General features: G+C 38.3%; 1 long non-coding RNA gene across 2 annotated transcripts in view; it reads right to left on the reverse strand.

Annotated features, from left to right (window-relative positions):
* LOC310896472 overlaps positions 1 to 25,864 on the reverse strand; it is a 360,334-nt gene that overhangs the window by 234,840 nt on the left and 99,630 nt on the right. The window contains exons 4-10 of one of the 2 annotated variants that reach the window (XR_014581512.1): positions 23,009 to 23,068; positions 15,212 to 15,442; positions 13,187 to 13,269; positions 12,476 to 12,563; positions 11,358 to 11,445; positions 11,189 to 11,263; positions 1,781 to 1,878 (exon numbers count right to left, since the gene is read on the reverse strand). This is a non-coding gene — a long non-coding RNA (uncharacterized lncRNA). The remainder of the gene's footprint in view (positions 1 to 1,780; positions 1,879 to 11,188; positions 11,264 to 11,357; positions 11,446 to 12,475; positions 12,564 to 13,186; positions 13,270 to 15,211; positions 15,443 to 23,008; positions 23,069 to 25,864) is intronic. The other variant, XR_014581513.1, reaches the window with a different exon arrangement.

The following is a 25,864-nucleotide window of genomic DNA, read 5'->3' on the forward strand; positions in this document are numbered from 1 at the left end:
ACTCTCCAGCTCATGGACAGCTATGCTAAGCCATGCTCCCCATGAAATGACTATATTAGATCACTGCTGAGTGGCCCCGGAAGTTTGGTTGGTTCATTACAGTTTTACAAACAGGCACAAGAACTACTCTTTGTAGGCCAACTGCGAAAGCTTACTTTTTTCCCATTGTCTTCTGTTTGTTTGTTTTGTGGAAGGAAAAAAAAATCAATGTGTTGGACTGTAATAAAGATATTTTGCATCTAAGAAGAATTGTATGTTGTTTCTTGATCTGATGCTGTCAAGGAATAAACCCCTCAGCTCTTAATTTGTGTTTAATATACTCATCCCTGTCTGGGTCCCTCTCCTAACCAAGGACAGAGTCATGAGATCTGCTGAGCTATACTGACTCTAGACCATATCTGTAGCGTCTCTCAAGGGATAGGACAATTAGGTTTGCAGTCACACACAGCACAGATGACAAAGAGAAATCACAGGGCATGACACCGTGGAAGAATGAAAGCATCTCATACTCTGTGCAGAAACTGAGGTTTACAGTAGAGCTGATCACTGAACTTACTTTCACCACCTGGCACAGACAGGCCCCAGGGAGTCTGCAAGGATGGCAGAGAGCCCAAATGGATTCAGGGATGCAGGCTGTGGCAAAGCTCCCTCCACCCATACTGACACACACAACCACTGTCTAAACTAGCTTTGCTGCTCTCAGTGTCACACCTAAACGAGCACCTGATGCCAGCTGAGCTGTTTCTGAACTGGCACACAAACAAGCAGAAAAGAGTCTAACTGGAGTAATACTTGCTAGGAAATACACGGATCCTCTGTGCCCTGCTCACACTACAGACTCTCTCACTACTCCATTTTCTTCCCATTACACCAGACCCATCTCCACCAACATTCAACCCACCTGAATATCAGCCTGGCTTTGTGTGTGCCCTCCTCATGAAACATCCTTCTTCCAGGAAAGAAAGTGCAGATGAGCTCATACTGCCCTGACACAGAAGGAATTTCTGATTGACATCTGCTGTGTCTTTTGAGTTTCAGGCAGACGAATGATGACCAAAGCAAGGAAAAGGAGTCTCAATACAGCGCTCATGATGAGAAAGATTGCCCACTCCACAGTATCACATGCTGGGGTCAAACCAAGGTCACCGTCATCACAGAATGACTTGAATTGGAAGGGAAATATCTAGTTCCACCCCACCTGCTGCAGGCAGGGATGCCACCCACTAGACCAGGTTGCCCAAAGCCCCACCCAACCTGGCCTTGAACTCCTCCAGTGATAGGGCATCCACAACTTCTCTCTGGGCAGCCTGTTCCAGTGCCTCACCACCCTCTGAATAAAAAATTTCCTCCTGATCTCTAATCTAAATATACACTCTCTTATTTTAAAACCATTCTCCCTTATCTTATCACTATCAGCCACTGTAAAAAAGTCACTCTCCATCTTTTTTATAAGCTCTCTTTAAGTACTGAAAGGCTGCTATAAGGTCTCCCCAGAGCCTTCTCTGCTCCAGGCTGAACATCCCCAGCTCTCTCAGTCTTTCTTCATAGGTCCAACAAGTCCCTTTCTCAGGACTCTCTGGCATCACAGTACTCCTAAAATGAGATAAACCTGTCACTTCCATGCTGGGTTATCTGTAAAACAGGCCCCTCGTGGCCTCTTTTGTTTAATTACAGTATTGTGCAGTGAAGCAAAATATTAGAGATATTCAGAGACACATTTTAGCCAGTAGTGAAGCAGGAATCACTTTGTATAGAAAGTTCACAGTAAATTTGACCTTACCTTCATTCCTTGTGTTGGATACCAGACAACAGTTCTTCTTCAGTGCTTCAATAATTCCTGTATGAGGATTAATTCTTAAGGATGGAGGATGAGAAGAGCTTAAAAGGAAAAGAAGAGAGCATCATTAGTTTTGGTAGTACCTGTTCTAAGACCTGTCTCTCCCTCCACTTTTGTCCCAACGCATACTCTGTACTTCCTGTCATTCCTCCTGATTTTTTCCAAGACAAAACCAAGCCATCACTGAGGCTTCTTGTCATCATTGAGGCTTACTGGTGTGCTGGAATCCAGAAATCCAGAAGGACAAAAGGAGGCATGTACCCCATATTCAGGTAGCTAAAGCTATGAATAGACAGAGCTTCCCAGCCCTGTGTGGTCTGCCAGGTACGTGCGAATCCAGGAGATAAGCAAGAGATGGTGAGCCTGAAGTTGTAAGCACAAATGTACTACATGGTGATTAGGTCAGCCTTCGTTTGGGTATTCAGGAAGGATCTAAAAGGTTTCCCTGAAGCAGATTTTTTTTTTTTTTTTCCCATTGTGAAGCATTGTCACCAGGGTAACTCCCAGGGATGACCCAGCAGAAAAAATATAAACATATAGAAAGCCAATGGGGTATGCCTTGCTTGAGGGAAGCCTAATATAATGAACCAGCTTTGCTGGCATTTATAATATTCATTTTGTTGTCTCAGTATTACTAAGACCCTTTTCCCAACCCATGCTTGCGGCATGTCAAGCTGGTGGCAGATGCTGTGTTCTTTTTTCCCCTGAGATGCCTTAGAGAATTAAGCAACCGATCTCCTCAGGCAATTGACTTTGTCCCATATTTAAACTGAATTGCCTAACCCAGGGTAAGGGTCCTTTTTTTTTTTTTTTTTTTTTTTTTTTTAAAACTCTTGGAAAAGAAGAGGGAGCTAGTGACTCAAAAAACAAAAAGTATTTCATACAGTACCAGGTGAAGAAAGCTGCTTCTAGAGAGAGCTCTGGGAGTTTTGCAGAAAGAAGTAGTAACAACTACAACACTGAATTCCCCAGCTGGAAGTGACACTGCTGTGATTACTTTAATGTGCACTCTTTGTCTCTGCTACATTACCTGTTTCATGCTTATAAATTAATAAGTAAGCTGGCACAAAACATAGCTCACTATTGGCTAGAAACAGGTAAAATTCAGAAACTAAGATTTAAATTACAGTAAAATTAAGCACTATAAATTTTTTTAGAGGAATCTAAGTCTGAAGACTCTCCTATAGACATCTTTTATTCACTTATAAAAATAAATGCAGTCAAGACAAACCACAAATTTATTAATAAACTAAATCTGCAATTCACATTATAAAAATCAATAAAATAGAAGCTATGCATGAGACAATCATGTGGCTTATGATTTTAAATCAGTAATTTTATTATCATTTAGGGGAAAATAAAAGCAAAGACATACTATAGCATTAATAAATCCTACTCTTAGCAGCTGAGTATTCCTTGCCTAACTGTTTTGACTTGTTGGAAAACCTTTACTTTTGTGAAGCTTTGCTCTTGGAAAAGTCCCTTAAGCATTCAAGTTCCCTGGAAGATGTGTTTAGCTCTCACCATTGTTTCCCAAAATTGAGGGTTTTGACATTAATCTGCTAAGGTAGGATTAATCTCATCCACTTTTAGAACTCAGCATTCATAACTAAGGTAATCATGAAGAGAAATGTGTGCTTTTAAGACTCAGCTCATCTGATAAAAGATAGACTTTTCCTTTAGGATGAGAGGAATCAAGTACTAGAAGTATATATTTATCTCCATTGACACAGAGGGAGCCTAGGATTTCTGATTTGGATGCAAATGCAGATGCCCATGGATGCCCACGTAGAAAACTGCATGGGGATCATATTAATCATACCTCCACTGACCAGAAATTAATATAATAATTGTATAAAAATGTTTCAGATCTTTCCCCTTTTCTTCCAGTGTCATGAGAAACATCACTCCCTTTCTGTCCTGGTTTCAGCAGGGATAGAGTTAATTTTCTTCCTAGTGTTGTGTTTTGGATTTAGGATTAAACTAATGCTGATAAACTGATGTTTCAGTTGTTGCAGAGTAGTGCTTACACTAAGTCGAGGACTTTTCAGCTTCTTATGCTGCCCTCCAAAGAGAAGGCTGGGAGTGCACCAGGAGCTGGGAGGGGACACGGCCAGGACAGCTAGCCCAGGCTGACCAAGGACATATTCCATACCACATGGTGTCATGCTCTGCAAGAAAACTGGGAAAGGGAGCCGGGGGGTCAGCCCTTCCTCAGGGACTGACTAGGCATCGGTCAGCTGGTGGTGAGCAACTGCATTATGCATCACTTGCTTTGTTTATTCTTTTGTTTTGTTTTGTTATTGAACTGTCCTTATCACAGCCCACAGGTTCTTTCACTTGTCAATTTTCTCCTTCATCGCACTGGGGGGGCGGGGAGCAGAGGGTGGACGGGGAAGAAGACAGAAGGGAGTGAGTGTTGCTATGTGTTGCTTAGCTGTCTGCCAGGTTAAACCACAACACCCTCCCACTTAGTCCCTCTGTCTTCTTTAATCTTCTGTACTGTGAAATTTCTTGTGGCCCTTTTAACTGCATACGTGTTCTTGTTCTTTTCAAATTGGCTATTATCTCATACAAGACATTTCATATTTTTAGGGCAAACTATAGAAAGCAAGAGCACATTACTAGTCCTGTGATCGAGAACGATTCCAAGGAAGCATTCAACCTAATTCATGGATATTGTAAGATTATCAAATGTTCTGAACCAAACTAGATAGGCGTCTTAATGAGGAGACAGAACATCAGAACATTTCCACTGAAGTACCTTGACTGTACTTGTTTTGTGCTAGTTACCCTGAAATGAAAACAGACCTCGTTAGTGTCATCGTATTGAGAAAAGCAACCAGCTCATTCAAAGGTAAGGAGGACTAGAAGTTCAGAATTTGTTAGCATCAATCCAATTTAACCTATTATTAGGAAAGTTGTCTAAGTCTTGGAAAATAGATGATAAACACATACACTCAAGCAGTCATCTCTATTTGTAGTCCCAGGAGTTTAAAAGAAAAAAAAAAAAGTAGAAAATGCTTGAGAAGGATGTTAGGTGCACAGAAAGTATGAATCAAATGGTTTGGATTTCATGGAGTAGTAGAATGCATTCTCCTGGAAGAATAAGCCATACTAATGAAATACCCTGTATCACATCAGTAGGGTAAAATGATTTTCTTTGTTAGAAACTACCTGGAAGAAGAAAACTAGACATGCAAGGGAAGATATTCAGAATATAATTAAATTCATACAATTTGAATTCAGCATATTCCAAACATTTTGAAGTAATGTGGCAAAGAAAAGGAAAAGAATAAAATTTTCTTTTACATTTATACCATCGCTAGAAACCCAGACAGTAAGCAAAAGGAATTTAAAACTGCCGTTGACAAGAAGAAATTCAATATAATCGGCATTACTGAAACCTGGTGGGACCATTCTCATGTCTAGAATGTTAAAATCACAGCCTATACCTTATTTGGGAAAGACAATGTAAGAAAAAGAGTTTGAAAGGGTGCTCACATTAGAAGACAATTACTTGCTTTAGAGTTATTGATAACTCAGAACAGCAGGACCTTGAACATATATGGATCAATGAGCTCACTAACAAAACCCAAGAGGAGGTTCTGATGAGAGGTTGTTGCAGACCACAAAACCAGACTAGAGAATACGATGAATTAATCCTTAAATACTTCTCAGTAACATGGGGAAAGAGAGATCTTTTTTTGGAGGTTTCTGTTTTGCAGATGCGTGCTGCAGGTTTCAACTAGCTAACAGTAAATAATCATTAGAGCTTCTGATATAGCGCTTATCTATATTCTAAAACCAAAACACGCTCTACTCAACATAAGGCAACTATTTTACAACAAATCTGATGACTGAATCATTAGACTGGAAGTTGGCATTTATCTAAAGATCAATGATAGCAATCCAATTACATTCAACAGGGGCAAAGAGAGGACAGTCTCAAAGGGCTTTATAGACAGACAGACGGGCTGTACTTCAGAAGTATTAATTTCTAAAAGCTGAGGAAAAGCATAAACACAACTAAAAGGAGCTCCAAAAACACAAGTGAAAACCTAAGCTCCTAAAAAATACTGTCAGAAGCTTCATTTCCACAGTAAACTTGCCCCCAGATTTGTGATTTATATGTATATATGAGACCAAAAAATAGGAAATGACAATAGATATGTAAATAAACACCAGTTGTTATCAAGCTCGCAACCTCAGAAAGCAGGTAAGGAAAAACAGACGTAGTATTGAACAGATACCTATCAACGTTAATGCAATCAGAAGTATGTTGTGTCAGGTAACATGATTAATGCTCACCTCCACGAGTACCAAGAAGCAGTGACAGGGTGGCCCCAATACAGAACTGGAGGCCCCCAAGCCCCCGGCCCCATCTCCTCCCAGGGCTGACACAGGAGAGTCATCATCCCACCGTCCTCCAGCTGAGCCAACGGGAGAGGCTCTCCCTTGGGCCACCTCAGAGGCTGGGAGACCTACTGGGACCTACACCCTTCTTCTCTGTGTGTGGGTCTGAGCACAGCCACCAGCCTGGCACTGGGGGCTGCAGGGCCCACCTGCCTGTGGCCTGCAGCTGGAGAAGCCCACGCACGGCTGCACTGGGCCCAACTCCGTGCACAGCCGCTGCAAGCCTCGAGCCAGAGGTCTGGGTCTGCTGAGAGACCTGGCTAGGCAGGGGAGAGAGCAGTGGGTCTGCACGTTGGCTATGGGAGGGAACCAAGAGGTCTGAGCCAGCTGCCAGAGAGACCCATCCACTTGTGTGCGTGTGTGTGCAAATTAGGGTTCAGCAGCCAATGACAGTCTGTGCTTGCAAGAAGCACCACAAACAGGTGGTATGAGTTCCTGGGTGAAAATGGTAGCATTGCCCATTAGAAATTTGGAGTGTTCAAAATATTACTGTTCTGAATTTGGAAAGAAGGCAGTACACTGTAACCAACTAGTAACCCAGAGGAATGTTAAACAGTACCTACTTAAAAAGAATAGTAATTACTGAATCTTATTTTTATTATTTTCATACATGCCTATAAATACATACAAAACTCATCAAAAGAGCACTCTATACCACGTTTGGTTTTCTGTGTTTTTTTTTTTCTTTTTCTTAAAACAACACAATTTTAGAATGCTTTCAACACCAGGAAGTTGGAAGAACACTGCTCAGCAATATTCAAGAAGAAAAACATTCAATAGTGCTGACCTGGATAGACTGGCTAGCCAAACATCAACCCCATGTAAAATTGTAGAAAAATGAATTCAACTAATATAAAATAAGGATAAAGAAATAAAGAATTAAAGACAATAAAAATCACTTTATAGAAGAGAAATCACACCAAGGCTATCTCCCTAAAGGAGGAAAACAGATTATGTTTTGTCAGTGAAGGTAGGTTTGAAGACTAACGTTCTTGGATTTTTTTGTAGCATTTGTTGTAGCACTATAAAACATTCCGATTAAAATTATCACTGCAGAATATGCCACACATTAGATGAGATAACAGCTAGCTTGGGCCAAGAAGTACTTGTCAGATGGTGAATATTTGCTGATGGGAGGTTTTTTTTTCAAAGGAGTCTTGCTATGACTGGCAATAGCTCTGATCCTATTCAACATTTTCGTTGATGAATGGATTAGAATGAACAAAATCAGTGACACTTGATTAAATCTGCATCCAAGACAAAGATCGGTGGAATGGTTAACAGCAATCAGAAGAGGGATGACAGGAAAATAAGTTGTCTTAGGACTACTCAAAAAAATGTGCTTAAATATATCCAATTCCACAAAATGCGTTTAAAACAAAGAATACATGTGCCACCCATATTGTGGTGGAGAACCAGGACAGAAGTGGCTCCAAAATAGCTTCTGCAGAGACAGCCAACAAACAATTCAATATATACTCCTTCGGTAATATTGCAAGGGAAAAGGCTATTCTAACTTCTGGACATGTAAACAGAATTAGTAGGACTGATATTGGCATGCTGCCAGCAGGTTTTCATGACCAAATTTTGAGAAAAACATTAGAAAACTAAGGACTGTGGAGAAAAGGGTCACAAAAAGTTGACTTTGAGAGCTGAAAAAAATGCAGTGAAGTGAAAAACTTTAGCAGCTCAAGCTGTTTAGCTTTAGAGGGCCAGCTGAGAGACTTGATTACAGTGTCTAAATACTTTTAAACAGAGAAAATAGGAAGCTCTAAAGGGTTCTTTAATTTAGCAAAGATTGATATAACAAGAACCAAAGCTAGAAATGAAGCCAAATATGAAAAGAGGCAATTTGTAAATGCAAGAGTGATTAGATACTGTGAAAAAAGTATAAAGGAAAGTCCATCTTCATCTTATAATGTCTTCAGATCACGAGTAGATGCCTTTGTGAAACACATTGCTTTGACAGAGAAGTTATTTTTTAAATTAATGTGTTCAGTTAATAGCCAGCCTGGGAATTAGATCCATAGGAAATTTCTATTTGGCCTGCAGCTCTTTTCTTAGGAAAGGCTGGCTCTCTGGCTTGGGAATTGGCCTTCCTGTCCATGTTTTTATTCTCCTGCTTCTCCAGTGGCAGAAGCCCAGCTCTGCTTTGTTACTGCAGGAGGGAGATTTCTGCCATCTGCTGCTGCTCATGGAAGGTGCCAGTTGATCAGCCAATATGCAGGGAGAGGGAAGAGAGATCCTTGCTGCTGTCAGGAGGAGGAAGAGGCTTGAAACCTTCCATAGCCCTGTGGCTACTAAGGTCAGACCTCCTTGCATTACCTCTATTAAGTTACTGAACTTCAAATGACTCTAGCATAGGTATTTTAGTTCATGCCTGAATTTATGCATAATATCAAGCCTGAGAAAGCAGACTTCCTAACATAGGAAATGTGGGTACCTCATTTATTAAAGGAAAGAAAAAAAAAAAGCGAACAAGCTAACCCTTTTTGAAAGACTCTTGGAAAGGGCTTGTCCACCTAACCTAAGTATCTACAGCTAGGCACAGAGGACCCATCTCTGGAGAGAAGCCTCTGTTGCTCTCCATTGACTGGCAGAGTACTTAAGACATTAAATTTAGAAAGTTGATTTGCCAGACATTCTAAAATGTGCAGGCACAAGTTAGATTCAAATTATGTACACAAAATCTCCTCTGAAGGTTGAATCACCTAACAAGATCTCCTACCCTTAAAACCTAAGACTGTGAATATCATTCAAATGAGGTGAGGCAATGCTTATAGGGAACAATAAAACTTTATTTTACCAGACTAAGTGATGTATCACAGATATATCACCAATAGTACTACTACTGAAAGAACGAAAGGGACAGAGTCACACCCTCAGCAAATTTAAAGACAAAACAAAGCTTGGTGGAGTGGCTGACACACCAGAGGCATGTGCGGCCATTCAGAGGGAGCTGAACTGGCTCGAGAGTTGGGCAGAGAGGAGCCTCATGAGGTTCAACAAGAGCAAGTGCAGGGTCCTGCACCTGGGGAGGAACAGCCCCAGGCACCAGCACAGGTTGGCGGCTGACCTGCTGGAGAGCAGCTCTGCAGAGAGGGACCTGGGGTCATGGTGGACACTAAGTTAACCATGAGCCAGCAGTGTGCCTTTGTGGCCAAGAAGGCAAACGGGGTCCTAGCCTGTATCAGGAGGAGTGTGAACAGCAAGTCGAGAGAGGTGATCCTCCCCCTCTACTCAGCTCTGTTAAGGCCACACCTGGAATACTGTGTGCAGTTCTGGGCTTTCCAGTACAAGAGGGACATAGAACTTCTAGAGAGGGTCCAACATAGAGCTACAAAGATGATTAAGGGATTGGAGCATTTGTCTTATGAGGAAAGACTTAAGCAAGCTGGGCCTATTTAGCCTAGAGAAGAGGAGACTGAGAGGGGATCTTATCAACCTCTATAAATAGCTGAGGGGACAATGTAAAGAGGATGGGGCCAAACTTTTCTCAGTGGTGGCCACTGATAGGGCAAGGGGTAATGGGTATAAATTGAACCACAGGAGGTTTCATCGCCATATGAGGAAGAACTTCTTTATGGTTCGGGAGACAGAGCACTGGAACAGGCTGCCCAGAGAGGTTGTGGAGTCTCCTTCTTCAGAGAAAATCAAAACCCACCTGGATGCAATCCTGTGTAACATGCTCTAGGTGACCCTGCTTGAGCAGGGGGGGTTGGATTAGATGACCTCTGGAAGTCCCTTCCAACCTCAACCATTCTGTGATTCTGTGATTTGCGGATTTGGGTTTTGCTTTTTGAAGAGACACAGTAGATACACTTTTTTTTTATTATTATTATTTTTAAGCATTCTTTTTGTGCCAAGAAGCTGTCAAATTCAAGTATGTTTACACTATCTCCAAAAATTAGCAGTTGTTTGCAACTTTCTGTTCACAAACGTTTTTGAGGAAGGGCAGTTTTCTAACCAAACATCCATAACAGCATAAAAGCCAGGGCTTCTGTGCATGAACAACAGGATTTGCTACCTACTACTTGTCTTACACTATTTCTTACACTATTTAGATATGCCATCAAGATACACATGACACAAAACAACCTGGCTATTGAGTAGCTCAACTGATCACAATATATTGTATTTTAAAAAAAAATCCAGGCTATCCAATAAGCATTTATGAATAATGTACATGCTTCTGTGCTCAGAAATTGTTCACAACTGATTTGTGAACAGAAAAGAGCTAAATCTGCAATGCATATTTTTTGTAATAACCCACTCAGTCAGAATTACTTCTGGAAAGATTGTTCAGCATTAGCTACTCATCATATCATGTACTTTTAGGGAACATATTATATTTGTAAGTGGTCCATCAAAAAAAAAAAGATAATTCAGCGCTATAAAGTAATTTAGGACATGCTTTTAAATATATGGTGTTTAGGAGGATATCTAAACACCCTCACAATTATAAAACATGCTTCATTGTCCAAATAGGGCTGAGATTTAAGCTGACTCATAAGTGTTAAGCAATCAATTCTTGTAGACACAGCTTCAAAAATGCTTCCATTTTGTCTGGTTGAATTACAAATGAGTTATTTCATTAGCAGAATTATTATTTTGGGATGAACTCCAGAACATTAAAGCTTTACGTTTAACCTCCATTACGGTCCAGAATTGAATTAACCTCTCTTTCTCATATAAAAGTAGCTAATGCACTTTCCTTGTAAAATGCAAATGTCATTATACTATGTTTCACAGAAAGCACTTAGAAAAATTCAATGGAATTATGGTTCATAATATTTCAGTGCATTCAATTAAAACACTGCATTTTAAGAAAATCAGTTTATTTTCTTTCCTATCATTGGTACTGACACTTGAAATAACAAGCTAAAATATCAAATCAGTTTCTCAAGGCAGAAACTCAATGCTGCTGTAACATACATAAGAAAGAAAATCTTCAGAATCTTTTCAAAGTCCCTCTGGTCTTGTGTTTGTTTTTTTTCCCCATTTCCCATTCTGCATTAGAAGACAAATAAGAAAAATAATACATAAATTTGCATGTTACTGGAAGCACACTGAATTAAATTTTTTAATGTTATATAGTACTTACAAATTCAAAGCAGATTTTTGTGATTGCAAGTTTCATCTTTGTTCTGATTGAGAATGGAAAATTTCTACATGTACTGCGAAGAAAAATTCTAGAAAAAACACGTCAATTAGTAATTTCATTGCACGTTTTAATGCTAAGATATTTCTTTAAAATATTAAACAAAAACAGCCAAATAGAGAAAAACAACCAATATGGGAAATGGAAATTTGTATATTAGAATAAAAGAAGAAAGCACCATTAATGTATATTAAAAAGTAGCTAAGAAAGGTCAGACTACCTTTCAAAAGTTGCTCATGGTCAGTTTTATGTACTGTCACTAATATCAGAAGGAAAATCGGTAAGGATGCAGAGTACAGATAAAGCCATCATAAAAGAACAAGGTAATTTATAAAGTGTATTGGTTTATTATAAGGATACTGTCTCAGAGACTGGCAGATTCTTCCACCTGTCCAGCAGATAATTAAAGGAATATTTTCACATTTTCTTTTCGCTCTTTCAAGTTTATCCCCCACATTGAAATGCAGCTCTTACAGTTCTGACAAGACATTTAAGAGGAGTTAGTCTGTAAAGCTTAATTGTTTGTTTTCTCCTGGGTGTCTTTTGTGCTTGTTTTGAACCATTCATTGGAGCTGGCTTTCAATTATGAGCTAGGATTCAGATCCTTGTATAGACAGACCTTACACTGTCCATAAATTCTGGAATTTCACAACCATCAGACAGACTCTCTAAAAGCTTTTATGAGAAAATATGGTTTAGGATGGAGACAGCTGGTATTTAAATTATCCATGTGAGAGAAATTACTCTTATTCATTCACCAGATGCTTTATTCATATATAGATTTTTAAATTAATAATTCCATAATACTTATAGCTATATAATCCTAAAATCCACATAGTTTTGCTCAATGACCTTAACAAGCTTTGACATCTTTTTTTTATTCCTTGCAAATAGAGAAGGAGATTTTACCAACTACCATTTTGATGGAACAGATTACAACAGATGAAAGAAAAAGAAGTCAGCGACCACTAACAAGGCAAGTAGAGTTCATCAAACCATTATTTCTGCCTGTACTCTAGGTGCAGACTCCACATTCACTGAACTAGGAAAAACATACATACCTGCTAATCCCATGCAATGTCTAACCCTACTTCTCACAAACTGCTCTGTGATATATTTTGAAATCCGTTAACCGAGAGCCAAAGATATCTGTAGAGACAGGGATATATAGAGACATATCTATTAGCATAATTGGTCAATGAGAGATTTGGGGAAGCAAAATAGGAAATAAACAAATAAGATGTTTTGCTGGAACATTCTAGGAGATGATCTTAAGTAGACATGGTTGGCATTTGTGGTAAATCAGAGGTAAAAAACAGGTAGAAATACAGTAGGTTATCTTGAACAGGTATTCCCTGTAAAATAAACCTGCAACAGCAGGGCACATCATTGTTCAGAAAAGGTTTATTCAGTCAATATCATGTTGTTTTTTCTTTGCAGCACTGAAAATGATTTTTTCCTGTTCTCTTCTTTCTGCTAGAATGCTTGTTCAAGATTTAGAGCTTAGTGATATGGTTTAGTGGAGGACTTGTTAGTGTTAGGTCAGAGGTTGGACTCGGTGATCTTGGAGGTCTCTTCCAACCTCAATGATTCTGTGATTCTGTGATCTTGATCATTACAGTTTTCTTCTTTCAGGCCTTTCTACATTTTACTTGTCTTGGAAAGTGCTGTATTTCTTCCTCAGTTTGAATCCCTGTACTGGTTAAATTCCACTTTACAAAGAGTTCGTAAGCTTTGTCACAACTCTGGATGCACCACACAACTCCACTTACCACTTCAGCACCTCTCTTATTTCCTCTGCTCTTGTGTCATCTTTCACATATTCATGTTGTTTCATGTAAAGGTCAGTCATCACCTGTGTGAATCAAAATACATAGTGTCTTCATCCAAATACTCCTTTAATGTACTTGTCTGTACTCACCAGAAATCATTACAATATTAAAACAAAATTTGAATTTGAAAGTTACTCCAACTCAGGACTTCATGTGTATATTATAGATACTTAATATCCTTGGCATCTCTAAATGGTAATCTGCTTAGCAGTTTGTTTTCTTCTAACCATGCCAAAAACAACAATTATACATAAATGAGTCTCAATTTCCCTTCCTGTTTCTTAACACAAGGATTTCTCCCTGGGCAAGGTTGTCAGAAGGACATGGTCTTGAGAATCAAGGCTCCAGTGACAGGTTTCCCAACTTGAAAGGCTTAGAAATATGTAGCTGATATTGCTAGAATAAGTTATTATTATTATTATTATTATTTTCCCCCCTATGGTTTTCAGGGCTGTACGTGATAAGAATGGACTTGAAGTTGTTTAAAGGCAAAAGCCAACATGAAATAGCCCAAGGATCACAGACAACTTGTCCAATCCCTGTTTTAGGGGTATAGAAAAAACAAGAATACACAGCTCTTAATTTTTGTACCCTGGATCGCTTCAGAGCCTGGGACACAGCAAAGCTGCTCAGGTGGCTGCTTTTTAGCAAAATCTACAGAGCATCTAAATGAGGCTCAGGCCCCAGAGGGACAGCATACTGATATGTGGATAGAAACAGCCTTCTGGACTACCAGTGGTCATGGTGGCATTCTTCTGCCAGCTCACACTAGTCATGGCTCAACATTTGACCAAGACTTTCACTGCTCTTCCAAGTCACTCCATGGTTAAAAGTGGTAATAATTTTTTAATTGAACATTCAAAATGGCAGCTATGATATGAGAATGCTCCATGCTTGAAAAGTGGAGGCTTTCAGTCAGAAAGCCTGTATGAACCTCCAAGTTGCTGAGCCTCTATGAGGCTCTTCTTGCCCAAGCTAACAGAATACCTTCCTTCCTTCAAAGCACTCTCAAATATTTGCAACTAGGCATCAGTCCCAGTACATCTGCTAATTTCCAACTCTGCAGCAAGATTTTAGGGATGAAAAGCAACCCTAGTTGCCTTCTTAATTTTTATAAATGAGATAGCTAAGCTTCAAACACAGGCCAGAATCATGTCATGCTGAATCCATCACAGAAGTTTCACTCAGGCTTCACCTAGGCAAAAGATATGATCTCATTCATCAGGACAGAAAGACCTAACCAGAGGGTTTCATGGGCCCATCCGATATGGCAGTTGGATATTTACTAAGTACTTCTACTTCGTAATAATTTCAATGCATGCCAGACTACTAAATGTTGAAGCAACAGTCATAAGTCTACACTAGAAAATCCCATGATTACTTGTGAGACCACCAAAGACACAGTTAGAAAAAAGCATGCCCTGGAATATCACTGTACAATTCACCCACCACAACCTGAGCTTGTGCAGCTGTTTGAAAAATTTGCTTTCATCAAGGTAATTTTCCAACGTACAGCCAGCACTACACAGCGTGACCATGAACAGACAAAGGTTTAGTAACAGATAAACTTCACATCCCACCCTCTACTCCAGTCACTTATGTTCTCTGCTTCAGTTTTCTCATCCGCAACAGATACCTTTACTCTCCCAGTGCACTGATGTGTTATAAGAATTAGTCAGTATCTAACTGCCTGAACATTTGAAGTGCTATTCTTCAAGTGTTAATATTATCAAAACATTTGGATATGATATTATTTATGCTTCTGACATTTGCGTTCCATGTTTTATTAGAGCTTGTAAACAATGAAAAATGACTGCTGCCAGGCCATATTACATACTTCCATGAGATGATTCAGGCACTCTCAGACCTTTCAGGTTTGTTGAAGTCATAGCCACTTAACAAATTTATTGAACTACTTTGGATCAGACCCTTCTGTAAAAGGAGAAATGACATTATTTATCTTACCTAGTGTTCCTTTGGTGGAAAAGAATTACTTCGATATTTTTACAACAATAGCAACTTTAGTTCTTTGAATGAAGAAAGGAAGTTCCAGTTCTCTGCAGCGATCACTGCCCTGTTACTTTGGTTAAATAAATGTCTCCAGAGTACAACAACAGCTTCAGCAGCTGGGTGCAAAAAGGTGATCTCTGATCTGATGCTCCTGACTCAGGCTATTTTATGCACAATGGAAATTGTCTGCAGATAATAAAAAGGAGAAATAACAGCTCTGAAGAGATGGTTCTCTTAGATGCTTTGGCAGACAGGTCTATTCCATTCATATACTTTGGAAAAACTTCAAATTTTCACATAAAATAGACAAGCTTCATTATTTCCCCGGGTGCAACTCAAAATGCAGTAGTTACAGTCATGTTTTCAGTCTTTGTTTGATGTGTGTGCACATCTATGCATATGAGTGCATGTATTTGAAGTGAAGAGTCTACTGATAGTCTGTCCATGCTACTTGCCATTAGCTGTCCATTCAAGATAATGTCTTAATAATACCAATCTTCCTGTTTTAAATAAGATCTATTAACCTTGTCACATACCAGCTGTTTTCTCATACTGGTAAAACCTTTTTTCTCTTCAAATTTCAAACTGTATTTTTTGCCCCATGGACAAAACAAATTCATTCGTCCTGTCCTCCCCATTTACAAGCATGCATGCACATGCACAAACACGCACATACCCCTATGCTTTCATATAGCTCCCATCCCAGGAAATCCTATGGTCTGAACATGGATGATCACACTGAAACAGTCACCATGCCTTTAGCGTTTAGAAGAAGGCATCTGGTCCAACAGCTGATATTTGCAATGACACAGCTCGTGGATCTATATTTTCTCTTGAAAAAAAAAAAAAAAAACTTTCCTTTTATTGCAGAACAGCGAGGAATTGGAGACCAGTTAGATGAAACGTTGATTTGTATCAGCTCAGGAAATCATTTCTTGTTTTCAACATTTCTACTTAAATTGTACTAGTTTAACAAAATCATAAAATTTGGTTGTATAGTCCACACAACACCATGCTCAACTGTTTTGCATAAACCTATATCCACAGGTTTTCCTGATAGAACTTTATATATGTATAAAAAGAGAGGACATATATGATCCTTCCATGATCATGATCTGGAATATGCATTAGGATTAATATGGAGTACATACAGAAGTTTTGTATAGTGCTAAAACATAATCAAAAGGCTAATCAATAAATGAAGGCACATACATAACACACCTAAGTCCAAATGTCAAAATCTTTGGTCCTCAAATCCTGACACACTGAGTTATCTGTAAAATTTCCTGGATTTGATTGCTAACATACACATAGTTCAAGCACCAACTGAACCTCTAAAAAAAAAAAAAGTCTAACATATTCTTTGTCTATGTATAAGCAGGAAACTTTCCCTTTTCTATAAGGGATATAGATGATATGTAATTATGTCTTCAGCAACTACATGAGTCATTATCTGCTTTTTCTGGAGCTTATCAACAAATTAAGGCTCTTCTCATATTAACAGCTTTCCAGATCACCAGCTGTGCTGCTCTGGCAGTCCTGTTAATAAACATTCTCATATCACAAAAGGGATTGAGGACTAAAGAATAAATCTACCTATATAACTCGGCAACCTGTTTTATTCTGATGGTTTGCTGCAGGATAAGACTTAAAGAATGCCAGTAGAAATACAAACACGTTGACATGCTCCAGAATGCACTGGGTATTTGTTCTTTCTGCTATAAAAAGCCAAAACATTTGGATTAATGGCTGTCCATCTATCTTGAAAGCTTGACATCTACCAAAGCCCTTATTAGTCCCTCAGAGACAGACAAACACTGTATATCAGTCTTTGACACTAGGATGCTATAACTAGTCGCATCAAGGAGCTAACGTAGTAAACAGAGGCAGTTCTAAGTATTCAGACACCTATGGGAAGAAAAGTAACCACTAGCTATGCTTTTGTTCTAACCGCAACCTATCATGATGTAAATTCATTTAGAAAACAGCTTTGATGAGGGACAGTAATTGACCTTCTAGATATTGATCCAGGTAGTAGCAAGAGCTGTATGAGGCTAAAAGATCTTCTCTGCCTCAGCTTCAAAAATTCAAGGATGTTGTTACAATGCACTGCTCTACCAAGAGGCATGCAAGCTTTCATAGCATTAGCTACTTCTCAACCTTATTATGTGGGCCATCAAGATCACTAACTGATGATTTTATCTAAGTTTATCTTTTTCAATCAATGGCACCAAAAAGAAGCCTGCTGACAATAGTTTTCTAAACAAATAGCAAACAAAAAAGTCAAGTTATAGAAAGTGCTGAAGTAGCGTGTGATGAGTCAGTCTGGAAGCATCATTTTAGGACATCTACATATTGAGTCGGCAACTATAATATATGTCAATGAGTCCAATCAGAACAGCTGAAAAATTAAATATCAAACCTCACAACAAATTGTTGTAGACCAAGAATTATTCAGTGACTCATTCTGAGTGGAAGTACCTCTGAGAAGTCATAACCTCTTGTGGATAATTCATAAAGAGAAAAAGGCAAAATTCATAAAATTATTCATTATAAATTATTCACCCTCCTTTTTGGAGGTATGAAGTGTAAAATTAAGTGTTTAGTTTTGTTTAAGTGAGGAACTGAACATCATAAATACAACATTTGACTCAATAAATCCTAGGAAATTATCTGGTTTTGGAGGAAGGAGAACAAACTTTTCTTGCTATCACTCTTGAAACTTGATTAGCTGTTTGCATAGTGAATGTGTACACAGAGCCAGATCCCAAAAGATGCTGAGATTGCGTAACTCCCACCACCTTCAGCTGTGGTTACTCGGCACATTTCAAGTTCAGCTGCAAAACAGCATATGTGAACTGCTAAATTTTTTTTTTTCTCTCTCCCAGGAAAAGCTCATGAAATTAAAGAAGGCAGTGATGAATAGTAGTAAAATTTTATCTGAAATTTCACTAGCAACCACTTCCCTTCCCAATCTTCCCTTTTCAGGGCATCTTTGACACTTATTAAGCCAGAATGATCAGCTTCACAACTTTTATCACTGATATTTGTTTATTCATGTGAAAAAAAAAATCTTTCTAAGAGCTTTGTTTTTTCTTAAAAATATTTCCCTCCTCTCCTGCTCACTGCCCCATACACAAAGACAAATATGAACCACATGGCTTCAGTCTTTGCTAAGACTAAAATGACAACAAAAACAAAAAAGCCAAGTTTGAGGAATTTTTTGTTTGTTTGTTTTCTGAATAACATTTTTGAAATTACATTTTCTGATAGGGCAGCTTCTGAATATTTTCTTTAACCTTTTAAAAACACACTGAAGATTTTCCTTGCCCGTTATTATTTAGGTAGGTTGCTTTTAGTTTTTGTTGTTGGTGTGTTTTTTTTTTGGGGGGGTGGGGGTGGGGGTGGGGGGAGAGCAGGTTGGCATTGGCATCACATCAGAAGCATCATATCAGACAGTATCTCCCATTTCTTTCTTTGCTCTTTCCTGCCTGCTGCTGCATTAGTTTCATCTTTGGTACCACTGTTACCAATAAAAACTGTGACAGAGTGCTGAGTAAGGTAGTAACTAAAGCACTGAAGCGCTGCACATATTAACTACTCAGAAAAGCATACAAAGATTTTCCTTTTTAATCTCTTTCAGATGTGGCAGGAATTGCAGTCAACTTTTAATACATGTAAACAGTGAAATGTACATATATTTTTCTCATATGAATATGCTTTTCTAATTATTGCCCTTATAAAGTTATGGGGAGGCAAGAAAGAAAGTAAAAGGTGATGTGAAAGCACAAGATACACCACCCTGTTCTGACCAAAACTGAACACAGAGAAAATCAATGAAACATAAGGTCAAATGATGGCTGTACCTTAGAAGCTGTGCCACAAGTGTTTGTCTCTTCAAACCACCAAATGAATTCCGGGACATCTAAACACAGAGCTTGGAGAAAAGGGATGCAGAGATGCACAACAATTTGGGAAAACCAGATGGCTAGGAAAAGGACAAGGTCAAGAGAAGATTTGGTACTGTTCATATTTAAACTGAACCAGCTTCCTCATTCCTTTGTGAAGCTGAATCACTTCTTTTCACATATCAGTTCTCCTAGGGACTCAGATGGTGGTGGACAATGAAAAGAGCAGCCCATAGGAATGAAATGCTACTGACAACCATTGTTAATGAATGTGGTCCTTGCACAACAAGAAGAAACCTGCCATCCTTTCTAGCCTCCCTGAGGCTTCTGCACCCCATCAAGGTGTTTTTACAATTCTCCTCAGCTCTCCAAAACTAAAAGGAAACTTTTGCAAGGTTATAATAGCTAGAGTTGAGATTGATGCATCTTATCACCCTGGATGGGTGATAAGGAATGTTAAAATATGACAAAAATGAAGCATTTTCTTTCAAAATTACTTAAAAATATTACATTTCCTAAAAGAGAGTTTGTAGGCTCTCTTTTGTTTCACTTATTTGCAAATCTACTGCTTTTCCCTAGGAGGGAAGAGTCATCTTTTCATTAGCTTTTTGAGGATGAAAAAGCTGTAACCAGTTCAGTGCCAAGTGTTCTACTCCACTGACAGGGCACTCTTTTGTATACCGGTTGTTTTTCCAACATCATACACACAATTTTAGCAATAAAAATTAATTCCCATCTGCTAGCTTTCCAGAACTCCATTTCATAACCCATCAACTTATGAAGTAAATTTAAAGCCTATCTCCTGTCAAAAGCAAACAAGTTTTTACCCTTACCCTGAGACTTTGGCATCTTTCCAGCCTAGATCTACATTTAGGAGCAATATTAAATTTCTGTTTCTCTCAATTGCAGCTGTGCAGGGATAAAAAAGTAATTTTTCTACCCTGGCAGGATAGAACATACTTTTTTAATTTGTTAAAAGATTAAGCTAATGACAAAGTACTGAAATCATTCCTTGCAATGACCTAGAGTCAAACTGAAGAAGGGAGGTGCACTAAGTCATTGTCCAGAATCTCTTCTCATTTTTAATAAAGCAATAGTTACACCTTTCAGGTATAACACACAAAGAGCTGTACCTCACAGCACAGGTGTCAGGAGCCAAAGCCACATTTCCACATTGCTTAAGGATAACTTAAAGAGGTAAAATGTAAGCCTTTCTGCGAGTAAAGAAACATTTCTACCCAGATGAATAATGCTGGAAGGATAGTGTTAAATTTTGCCCAGCTCTACTATGTTCCATATTTAACTTACGAAGTAAAACAAACAAACAAACAAAAATGCACCCAAATTCCTCCTTATGCAATAAGGCATCCCAAACAGGATAGCTGTAGGCAAGAGGTAGGATCAATGAGTGCAGCTGGCACTACACATGGAAACTCAAAACCAGTCCTGAAACGATGCATGTATGCAACACCAACTGCACCCTCAGTCAGTCACAAGGTAGGTAGCAAGGGTAATTGAACATCTGCTAGAGTTTGGCCCCATAGTTATTTCTAATTGGGTTCTTTCACTCTCTACACCTGAATTGATAGCAGGTGTTTGGTCTAAGCACTCTTTTAAACATTTTGGATGGTTCTGGCACATCCCTTTATGAGGCACCAGATGTGCAGGTCCTGAAATAGTGTCTGCTGACTTCTACCGGTAGGGAAACGGGAAGTCATGTCATTAGAAAAATAAATAAATAAATAAAATGAAATAAATACTTAAAAAAAAAGCATTGAAAAGTGGGTTAAGCAGGGGGAAGGGGAAGATTTCTATTTTAAAATGTGGTTTTGAATTTCTCCAATCTTGTCAGTCCATCTGGACGTTGCTAGATGCCTAGTTACATCAACACATCATGTTTCATTTCAGTTCATGGTTTTTTTTTTTTGTTTTTTTTTTAAAGTACCTCATGGTCCCCAAGCACCGCAATATTTTCCAAAAACTCCATATTACATTTTTTGTCAAAAGAGCATCAGTGAAGAACAGCACAGGGGTTGCTTAGTGCAGTGCTCAGGCCAACAGGAAGACTATGACTGTCTGCTCCCTTCTATTTATTTTTTCTTGGCTCCCTTATCAGCATCTTCCCTGGATAGTTCAGCACAACTCTAATTATAGGACTGAGGATAACAACCATCAGGAAAGCAATACTTTATTTTTATACCTACTGCCAGTAGTTTGCTACTCGCATTGCTCTAGGAAAAGAGAAAAAAAAAATTGTTTACAAATGTATCATTATACAGCAGATCTTAAATTGCACAACTATTAGCTGTAAGTATTGACTATTGTCAGAGCTCTGCTGCTGCCCATGAAAAGGTCAGGCCTTTTCATTTGTGTTCTTTTTATGTGAGGAATACCAAATAATAAAACACACAATTTATTGGGCTGCTGAGATTAATTTTTTTTTTTTCACCCAGACCTGCAGAACAGTCACGGGTTTTGAATCTTCTTTCCCATTAATATAGGAACAAGGTGATTTGACTTTCTTCCATCTTGATTAAAAAAAAATAATTTCCCATACTAACACCCAAAATGAATAGTCTTTATTTTCCAGGTAGGCAATATACAATTACATCTCCACGAGCTGCTTCTATCCTTAGAATGTCAACGGAGAATGGGGCACTTTTGCTTAGATGACAGATAGAAATCACAGTTCCTTACTGGTCTATCAAGCCAACCAACAACTTTTTCTTCACTACATTTTCAAAGCACTGAGTAGCTCATTTTAAGGAATCATACCTAAATGTAGATGTCTGAAAATAATTTGACCTTAGGATTCCTTGATTTCAAAGAGTGCCCCAGTTTAATAAACAGCTTAATAAACCACCCATTTATTTAAATTCAATTAACCAAGTAACTACATGAAATTTTAATATCAGGTCATATAAATCATATAAACAGAGCTGCCTAGCTCCATTTGTACACCCTCACAATTTCAAAATAGATATTAAGTGTTTTCTGAAGCTTAATTCGCTGTTGTTACACCAAGCATATCATCTTCTAAATAGCCAGAGAAGTTGGTAGTGGTTTAGGGAAAACTAAAAACCACGTAAGACAAAATACAGGAAGAAAAGACTCTCAGCCCATCATTTTTAATTCTCTACCGCTTTGAAGGAAGTAACATGACAAGATGGAAACATCTACATGGTTTAGTTTAACATGAGTGCTAATTAAGCATTAATAAATAAATAAATAAATAAAACTAATAATAATAAAAAAAACATGTTGGCAAAGCACAGTAAAGAGCTAATCTCAAACCCATGAATCAACCTGGCAAATATGTTGAACACTTTACATTGTGGTACTGAGAGAAGTTGAACTTAGAGACCGTCATAGTCCAGACACACACAGGCCTATCTCAGCCAAAACCAGGACAGAAATGTATCGTACTAAGCCAATTCACCAGGCTGCAACATGAACCCTGCAAGATGTGACTCATCTTCCCTTTCTCCATCCCTGTACTGGAGCAGGAGCAATAAGCATGTGGCAGGAGACAACACCTCAACACTACCACTTTCAATGGCTCCAGTCACTTTTATTATGGAGCACCCATGAGCAGTTTTGCTCCCCTATCTGTTAGACTGCTCCTCTACACTACATGAGAGGACACATGACTGCTGATGAAAGAAGGAATAATTTGGTGTGCCTGTGGAAATAAATAATCACACGAAACACTATGCCACTAGCCCTATTGTTTATTTTATTTTTATTTTATTTTTATTATATCATCATCTAGAGACTGTTGAGATAGTAAAGCACCAAAATAAGGCCTGGTCTTAGAGGTTGTGGAGTGTACATTGTTGCTTACCTTGTTTTCAGGAACATCAAGGCACCTGTGAGGAATGGCCCAGGATATAGCTGGTCTACCCTGGGGATGGAAAGGATGACTTATAGCACCTCTCAACTCCTCCAGCCTTATTTTCTGTGATCATGTGGAAATGATACAGTTATATGGTAAATCAGACCATCCCTGTTTCTAAGAGTTAATTCTTAAACAGAGTTTTGAATAAGAAATAAGACTGTGCTTCAGGGTTTTGCATTAATATTAAGGATGCATTTTTTTTTCAAAATGGTGTGGATAGAGTTTCGTCCACTTCTCTCTGAAGCATCCTGTATTGGCTGCCCCTGGGAACGAGGATCAGATAGACTGCACATCTGATCCGGTATGATAACTCCAGTGCTGCAAATCTGTACAGAAAAATGTGGCCATACTTGCTAACACACAGAAGAGCACTTAATATTTCTCCCATTTTGAAAGATTTCATTATCTTGATTCATATTTTGCATATTAAGCATAGGAGTGGCAATAAAACTATGCTTTCTCCAAATGCAGAGATACATATATAGATGCACACACATATAATGCACATACATACACCTATAAACGTATGTATATTTACAGATAAAATCTGTGTGCATGGCACAAAAGCATGACTATTTTGTTATCAAATACAAACAAACATTGTTCCTGATTTAACTGAATTGAACTTCAAAGGCCTTGAACACAGATTTAATCGTTATAGCTGAGGTTTGATGACAACAGCATCAAACACGTCTCCCTTGAAAGATCAAACAATACTCTGCTCTTCTGCTTCAGTAGGCAAAGTTTCGTTCAATGGCATTTTCGATCTCCAAGAATGTGAAGAAAGTGATATCCCACACATTAAGGTGACTGGAAGGCTTTTCTCTCTTGCTTTTAACAGCTCTTGCAAATGTTTACATTTTACCCTAGAATAATTATCAGATTTAATACCTTCAGCCCAATTAATTCTCTGTTTCTTTACTATTTCCTTCAATGTTAAGCATGTGGAATCAAATAAATTCATACACTGATGTTTGGCAACCACTGAACACTGATCATCATTTGAAGTTCTGATCAATAGCTTTTCACATTTGCTGCACTTCAAACTCAAAACAGTCACATAATGAATTCCACACCAAAAACTGGAAAAGGAAGGAGGCAGCCAAAACAGTTGTTATTGTTTTGTATCAGCTGAAAACATTCTAGCTGGTCATAGAGAAACAGACAAAGAATTTAGGAAGGCTCAAACACACCCAAGTATATAGCCATGCAGTCTTGAACTTGCTGTATAAAGCTGGCACCTATAACCACTTTATTCTTCAACATTGCACAGCTGTTGAATCTGTGCCCATAAACCTACCCAGAAAGATACCACATCTTCGTTTTCTTCTAATTTTCTGGGTAGCTTTTGCATCTCATCTTTCTTATCTGTTCTCTCATGTGAATTTAGTATTTTTCAAGTTTTTAATCACAGAATAAAATTCAAGCGATATTTTTAATAAACTACTACACGCGCACATTCCAAGTACAGCCTTTTCATATACAATTTTCAGAATGACACAAATTACAAACAAACAAAAATATCAGAAGTAGCCTTGGGACTGTGTGAGTTTAAAAAAAAAAGGCAACGCAGAACACAAAGGATAAAAAAGACATCTTCAAGTTTGCATACTACACTTACAGCTCTGCATACATCAGAAACCCAAGCATTACACTCAACATGAATCTATTCCTGGGAGAAATGATCACAGATGTTAGTTACATTGTCAAAAAAGTTACTGGAAGGCTCCCAAATATTACACCGATGAGACTGATAAGTATAAAATCAATATAGAACAGAGACAGCACATGCAGGCTTAGAGTGAAAGCTCACATTATGAAGGTAGAAGAGGCTAAATTTTAGAAATATATAATGAATTTTCCCCATTGCTGAAAGCATATGTCCCACATTTCAGAAATCTGTGACAGAGAGCAACTATTGCCCCTTGCCCATCATGCAATAAAATAAAATATCGAGGCATTCACAAATAGAGACAACATTAATGTCTATATTATATTAGACCTTTCCTCCTCTCAAATAAACATTTCCTTTTACTGATTATTTACAGACTCCCCTAATAACATATACACCTAATTTCTCATAGGAATTTCCAAGGACAAAACTTCAACTACTCTTTGACTTTTTTTCTTTGATCCAGTTATCTTCATTTTGCTGGGGTCAGCCTAGAGTTTTTACTTTTGGTTGATTGTCAGGAATTGCGGGTATTTTAATAACCATTGGTTAAGACTAGGAGTTTGTATAACAGTAAGAAGCACCAGATATATGGTAAAATAACATTTGGAAAATAAAATGTACCAATTGCGATTCACTTATTGTCTCAACTGGAGTTTTACAGAGTTCTAGTGTGATTATGTGCACAAGAGTTTCAAAGAAAACCTTGATTTTGAATTAAAATGTCTAGGAATAAAGCAAATGCATTAGGGTTTGTATTTTATTTTTCTTTAGCAGTCTGAAAAAAAATCATATTACAGCATTTATTAGATACTCAGGGATATTTTATTGTTGCTCTGTAGAAAATAGTTGTCTTAAATTAGTTAAATTAGTTGTCTTACTGTCTCTCTGAGCTCAGCATGGCAGTGCTTAGAACAGAACAGACAAATGGCTGGGGACTCGCACTCCACTATTGTAGAGAGCATAGATCCCTCCTGGTGTCAGGAGTGGTGAAGGGTTCCCCTTTACTACTAAATTCTGGAGCAAGAGGTCATGAGCAATTGTGTATGGATAGCAGTTTCTGTTGTTATAATTTTTTTTTTTGAATTAATGTTCCCACACCTGCACATAGGACCCTGTCTGCTGACTTT

This window comes from Anser anser (genome assembly GCF_964211835.1).
Source record: "Anser anser genome assembly, chromosome: 3".
Lineage (NCBI taxonomy): Eukaryota > Metazoa > Chordata > Aves > Anseriformes > Anatidae > Anser > Anser anser.